This window comes from Otolemur garnettii, unplaced genomic scaffold (assembly GCF_000181295.1).
Source record: "Otolemur garnettii isolate 467f Iridium unplaced genomic scaffold, OtoGar3 scaffold00044, whole genome shotgun sequence".
Lineage (NCBI taxonomy): Eukaryota > Metazoa > Chordata > Mammalia > Primates > Galagidae > Otolemur > Otolemur garnettii.
In genome coordinates this window covers 6,089,644-6,096,521 of record NW_003852439.1, presented here as the reverse complement: position 1 = coordinate 6,096,521, position 6,878 = coordinate 6,089,644, and positions in this window count along the sequence as shown.

The following is a 6,878-nucleotide window of genomic DNA, read 5'->3' as shown; positions in this document are numbered from 1 at the left end:
TTCTTAGGCTATTTGGTTATAGCTTTCATATAAAAGGTATAAATTAGTTTCATAATAGGGGTGTGTACATTGGATACTTTTTCCTCCATTCTCGTGATACTTTGCTCAGAAGAACATTCTCCAGCTCCATCCATGTGAACATGAAGGATGTAAAGTCTCCATCAGAATTTTCTTTATGCATTGGCCTTTGTTCTTTTAATCTGTTTTGGACTATCAATTCTGTTCCACTTACATTTGTCTCTTCCCTCACCAATGTCACACTCTGCATTACTGTAGCTTTATGAAAAGTATTTGGCTTCAGATGTGTAAGTTCTTTAATTTTGTTCTTGTTCAGTCTTATGGCATCTATTTTAGGCTTTTTTTTTTTTCTTTTTGGAGACAGACTCTTGCTCTGTTGCTCTAGTTAGAGTATAGTGGCATCATCATGGTTCACAGCAACCTTAAACTGTTGGACTCGAGTGATCCTCTTGCCTCAGCCTCCCAAGTAGCTGGGACCTGCCTGTATTCTTAGAGATGGAGTCTCACTCTTGCTCGGGCTGTCTCTATCTCCTGAGCTTGGGTGATCCATCTGCCTTGGCCTCTCAGAGTGCTGGGATTATAGGCATGAGCCACTGCACCAAGCCCTAATTTCTCTATGTTTTTAAAGATAGGGTTTTGCTCAGGCTGGCCTCAAACTCCTGGCCTTAGGGATCCTTCTGCCTCAACCTCCCAAAGTACTAGGATTACAGGAGTGAGCCACCATGCCTGACCTAGGTTTAGAAACAGTTCATTGATATCTTACCTGGAACTTGATTTGGATTTGGCTGAATGTATAGATCAATTAGAAAGGATTGTTACCTTAACAATAATGAGTGCCCTACTCCTAAACAAACAATATCTCTGCATTTGTGTATATTTCTTTTGATTCCTCTCAACTGTAATTCAAAGTTTTTGGAAGATATATTTGTATATGTCATATTTTGTTGGATTTATACTTATGAATTCAATTTTGGGGGTGTTATTGTACTTTTTCTTTTTTGCAGTTTTTGGCTGGGGCTGGTTTTGAACCTACCACCTCCGACATATGGGGCTGGCACCCTACTCCTTTGAGCCACAGGTGCCACCCTATTGTATTTTTTTTTTTTTTTTTGAGACAAAGTCTCACTCTGTTGCCCATGGTAGGGTGCTGTGGCATAAACCTTGCTCATAGCAACTTCAAACTCTTGGGCTCAAGAGATTCTCCTGCCTCAACCTCCTGAGTAGTTGGGACTACAGGCACCCACCACAATGTCTGGTAGTAGAGATGGGATCCCTTTTTTTCTTAGGCTGATCTCTAACTCCTGAGCTCAAGTGATCCTCCTACCTCAGCCTCTGACAGTGCTGGGATTATAGGCACGAGCCACTGCGCCTGACTGGGGTGCTATTGTAAATGGCATTTAAAAAATTTTTAAGCAGCTGGGCACCTGTAGTGCAGTAGTTAGGGCACTGGCCTCTTGCTCTGGGGCTGGAGGGTTTGAACCCAGCCTGGGCCTGCTAAACAAACAAACAAACAAAAAAATAGCTGGGCATTGTGGCAGGTACCTGTAATTCCAGCTACTTGGGAGGCTGAGGCAAGAAAATCACCTAAGCCCAAGAGTTTGAGGTTGTTGTGAGCTATGATATCATGGCACTCTACCAAGGGCGACACAGTGAAACTCTGTCTCAGTAAAAAAAATGTTTTTTTTTTAAGTTACAATTATTCTTATACATTATTGCTGATGTAATGTAAATCATTTTTATTTTTTCTATTAACTATCAACTGTGCTTTTCTTTTCTGCATTCACTCTGGTCAAGGTACTGGGTGGTAGGCTCTGTTTCAGTATGAATCTCTGAAATTATAGCCTAGAAAAATCCAAACACTGATTTTCAGGTATTTACCTGAATGCTGAGAGTGGGGTGCAAGGTCACTGCAAACAGACGTGACTATGGGGAGCCAGGCGGCTTCCCTGCCTGGTAGCTCAGCCGCTGTGAGGACCAGCTGGAGAGGCCTGGGATGGGATGCCTGGGGCTGCTTTGGACAAAACACTTCTGTAAACCCCACAGTGATCACACTGAAGAGGACATCTGTGAGCAAATGTGGGGTTTTCTCCACACTCCAAGTGTTGGACCCATGGGGGCCAGGGCTCAGTCTCCATGATGTCCCTGATGCCAATCTCAAGTCCAGGCCTTGGAGTTTCAGAAGTGCTGGCTGCAGGTTGGGGTTCCTGTAACCCTTCCCCCTTTGCATTGGATTAATTTGCTGGAGCAGCTCAGGGAAACACTTCGCTGATTAGTTATAAAGATGTTACAAAGGATACAGGGAGCTGCCCAGGGGAAGGAGGGGGAGGGTTGTGCAGCTTCCATGCCCCGCTGGGCACCACTCTCCTGGTACCTCCTGAAACTCCCCCAATGCAGTGCTTTGGCATGATTAACAATTGTGCAGAAATGTGATTTGACAAAAAGTACGTGCTTCTCTGGGTAGCATTCCTCCCTCCAGGATGCAGGGCAGGGCCCTATTTGGAATGAGGGTCTTTTAACCCACGGTCAGATTAGAGCCTTGTCTTGGGCAAGTGAAAGGAGGATAGGAGAAAGTGAGAGAGAAGGGTTTCTATCTCCTGAGGCCTAAAGAACCCTGACATCATAGCGACCGACCGTGAGAGCTGTGAAACTCAATGGGAACGGTGAAAACAGTTACGTTACCGCAGCCCCACAGGGCCACGGCAAGGACGGGAGCCTCCTCCTCCTCAGGACCGGCTTGTGAAGGGCCTGGGGATGCCTGGGGGCCACGTGAGGAAAAGGTGAGGAAAAACTTCTTTTCTTGGCCCTGAGTCCTGAGAAGGGAGCTCAGCCATATTTCTTTTTCTTATTTTATTTTATTTTACTTTACTTAATTTATTTTTTGAGACAGAGTCTATGTTGCCCTCAGTAGAGTGAGTGCTGTGGTGTCACAGCTCACAGCAACCTCAAACTCTTAGGCTTAAGAGATTCTCTTGCCTCAGCCTCCCAAGTAGATGGGACTACAGGTGCCGGCCACAATCCCTGGCTATTTTTAGAGATGAGGTCTCGCTGTGGCTCAGGCTGGTCTTGAGCTTGTGAGTTCAGGCAATCCACCCACCTTGGCCTCCTAGAGTGCTAGGATTACAGGCCTGAGCCACTGCGCCCAGCCTACTGTTTAAGATTTCTAAGGTACATTCTGGTGAGAAAAAGAGGTATACCTTAGTGTAAAGATTTTGCCTTTTCTTTTAAAACAATCCCTAGTTCTACACTTTATTATGAATATATGGAAATTAGGTAAATGATTTCTGAGCATAAAATTTATTAAATATCTGCCATTTCCATTCTAAAAATCATACAGTTTTATGCTTATTTACTAGTGTATAAACATTTGGGGGGCAAAAATAAGTTATATATTTTGTGCTTTATATCAGAAAGAGTTGGTGAACTATCACCACTTTATTTTTTATTTTTATTTTATTTATTAAGTTACATATACATAGATCATGAATACATTTATGACTTTGTGGGATTCGATGTGTTGATTATTTGTACAAATTAGAGTGTTTATGCCCTACTAATTAACATAGCTTTCACCTTATTTACTTAATCACAGTGTTAAGACATTTGTGTTCTATACTTGATTGATGTGACTTGTACCCTTGCAATATGCGCCACAGGTGTGGTCCCACCCTTAACCCTCCCTCTGTAGAACCACCTCCCCTCCCTTCCCATCTCCCTCCCCTTCCCTCCATCCTGGGCTATAGTTGTGATTCATCTCTCATATGAAAGTGTGAGTGATTATAAATTGGTTTTATAGTAGTACTGAGTACATTGGGTAGGAAATTACATTTTTTAATTTTTGAAACTATTGTAGCAATAGAGGGAAAGCTTCTCCTCTGCTCTCCAAAGTTTCCCTGCTGAAATCAAATGAACAAGAGACAGCTTAACAGGAGAAGAAGGAAACATATATATTTATTCACATGCATAAACATGGGAGCCATTCAAAATATGAGATTCAAAGAAGGCTCAGAGGATTGACCCTTGAATAGCATCCTGTTTATGGGGTGAGGAAGATAGAGATGTAGGCACTTTAGAGGGGCAGCAAAGGCTTTATCAGGGAAATGAATGAGACCAAACAACAAACACTTGGCCTGGGCCAAAGATCTTCTGAGCTCAGGGGGAGGTGGTGGCCAATTGTGGGAAGGTAGGGGCAGAAGTTCACTATGAACAAAGATTGTCTTGTTATACAGGTAATGTCTTCCAGGTAATCTCTTGGAACTTCCCTCAGAAGAATAAGTGAAAAACCATTAGTGATGCCATAAAGAGTATCTGAGATACAGGAGGCAGGATAAGACCAGAAAGAGACCTCAGTTCTGAGGCTTTCCAATTTCTTTTTGATTCAAAGCGTTTCGCATTTCAAAGTGACATATTTTCAAAGTGACAAGTATTGCTTGTTGAGACTCAGTACAATGAATTTATTAAGGTAAACTATGATTATCATAGTTTCTTTGGCTTACTATATTGGCTTAACATAAACTTCTTATGTTTTGACCTCAAAGTGAATTTGGTTTCTTGTTCTCCTAGGTTTATCATCCACAATATCCAGGTAAGATTTTCAGGTTTCTATTTCTTTGCAGTAGTGTCTCATCACTGGTATTTCATGTGGACTGTGACTAATTTAGGAGTAAATTCAGGGACTTCTTATGTCTGGGTGACGTCTGACTTCTTGAAAACTGTACCCTTTCCTTGAGGAACTCTGAAGGACGACATCTCATACTATTTACTGAGATAAGAGATTAGGTGGAGGAAGAGATCACACAGGTAGGGAGAATAGGATGGGTTTAGTTTTGTGTAGTTTAGCTTTTGTAAAAATGTGTAGGAAGCAAGTGATGATATTGTTAATTTGAAGTGTAGGGGAGTAGTTTGGCATGATCTGGGTGTTGGGAGAAGGGGACAATGATCAAGACCTCTGAGCCTATCAAGAAATTTAAGGCTTGGAGAACAGCCTAGTTATTGCCAGGCACAGTATGTGTTTCCCACATGTAGAGTGTTAAGTGAAGAAAGTCATTAATGCCAGTGGAGAATGAATGGAATGAGCGTGATGTAAAATGTGGATAATGATTTCTGTACATACTTCACAGACTGGGCAGATCAAGCAGTTAAGAGAGCAAGGGTGGCTTCTTGGCACATAGCAGGCACTCAAGTGGGGATATTGTGATAATGAATGCAGCATTGGTGCAGTTGAGAATATGATCTCAGGGAGCAGAGTTTGTAGAAGAGCTTGTACACAAGTGTGTTTAATTTCTTAAACCATGTTGCAGGAACCTTCAACCTTACCCTGGGGTCTCAAGAAGGAGACGGTTCTGGGCAGCAGGAAAACATTGGTGGCCTCTGAGTAGCCAATTGCTTGACACTTTGAAAGTTCCTTCTGTGAAATTGCAAAGAGTGAGTGCAAGTGGCTCAAACCCCGGGGGGAAAGGAGTCATTTTAGAAGGGAACTGTGTAGTTGCCTTGATAGATGGAGGACAGAAGCGTTTATATATAGGATGCTTGTTTTTCTCCTGTCTGATTTTCCCAGATGAGGATACAACTGCTTGAAGTCATAGAATTTTCTAAGATGAGTAGTGTCTATTGATGGGAGAGGTCTTAGGCAAAGGTGACGTTTGTTCTTGATCTTTGAAAACATTTTAAATAGGAATTTCACTGAACTAAGGTTTTTATTTTCATTTCCCCCCCTTACATTTGAAAAGCAGCTAACTAAAACTTGCCATTGCTACCGAAACATTGGGGGTAGTTCACTTTACTCGGTTTTGCCAATCATGAAAAGTTTTTTTCATTTCCTTTTAGTTAATCTATGGTAGATTTTGGTGAAAATAAATAAAGGCAAAAAGGAAGATTGAGAACTCTTATAAAAAATATCCATTTGTGAGCAGAAGCTATCACTGTTCTTTCAAATTTTAGTTTTTTAAGGTTTAACTTGAAGTTACTTCCATCTCCTATAGTTTAGCTATTTTGCTCACTTTTCTTTCACTGAGTATCCAAGTTCATACGTTCTATAAACTGTCACATTCAAAACAAGCTTCATACGTGTAATGTATTACTCTTTTTTGTTTTAGGAGTTACATATTTGAAGATAGTTTTATTCTAGTACTGTAATTAAAATATTGGATTGTAATTTTTATCACATATTTGTATAGATCAATGGATCAAAGAAAGAAATGGCTTAAAGACAGGGATAGGAATGATTAGATTCCTTTGGATACTCCATTGAAATATCAGGTTTAGGGGGGTGCCTGTGACTCAGTGAGCAGGGCGCTGGCCCCATATACTGAGGGTGGTGGGTTCAAACCTGGCCCCGGCCAAACTGCAACAGGAAAATAGCTGGGCATTGCGGCGAGCGCCTGTAGTCCCAGCTACTCGGGAGGCTGAGGCAGGAGAATCACCTAAGCCCAAGAGCTGGAGGTTGCTGTGAGCTGTGATGCCACAGTACTCTACCAAGGGTGACAAAGTGAGACTCTGTCTCTTAAAAAAAAGAAAAAAGAAAAAAGAAATATCAGCTTTAAATTTAAGAGACATCAGGTTCATTGCTCCTTCCCCTTCACTGTAGAAAGTCCGGGTGTGTGTGCCATGTGCTGTGTACTGCTGTGACCTGCAAGTACTGAAAAATCTGTAAGGAGGACACTGGGACGACATGGGAGCCAGGAAATGGAACTGTTGACATTCGGGGATGTCACTATAGAGTTTACTGCAGAGGAGTGGGAATACCTGGACCCTGCTCAGCAGAATTTGTATAGAGATGTGATGATAGAGAACTATAAGAACCTGATCTCTGTAGTACCTACTGAGGGAAGCAAGGCCAGTCTTTTCTTTCTTTTTTTTTTTTT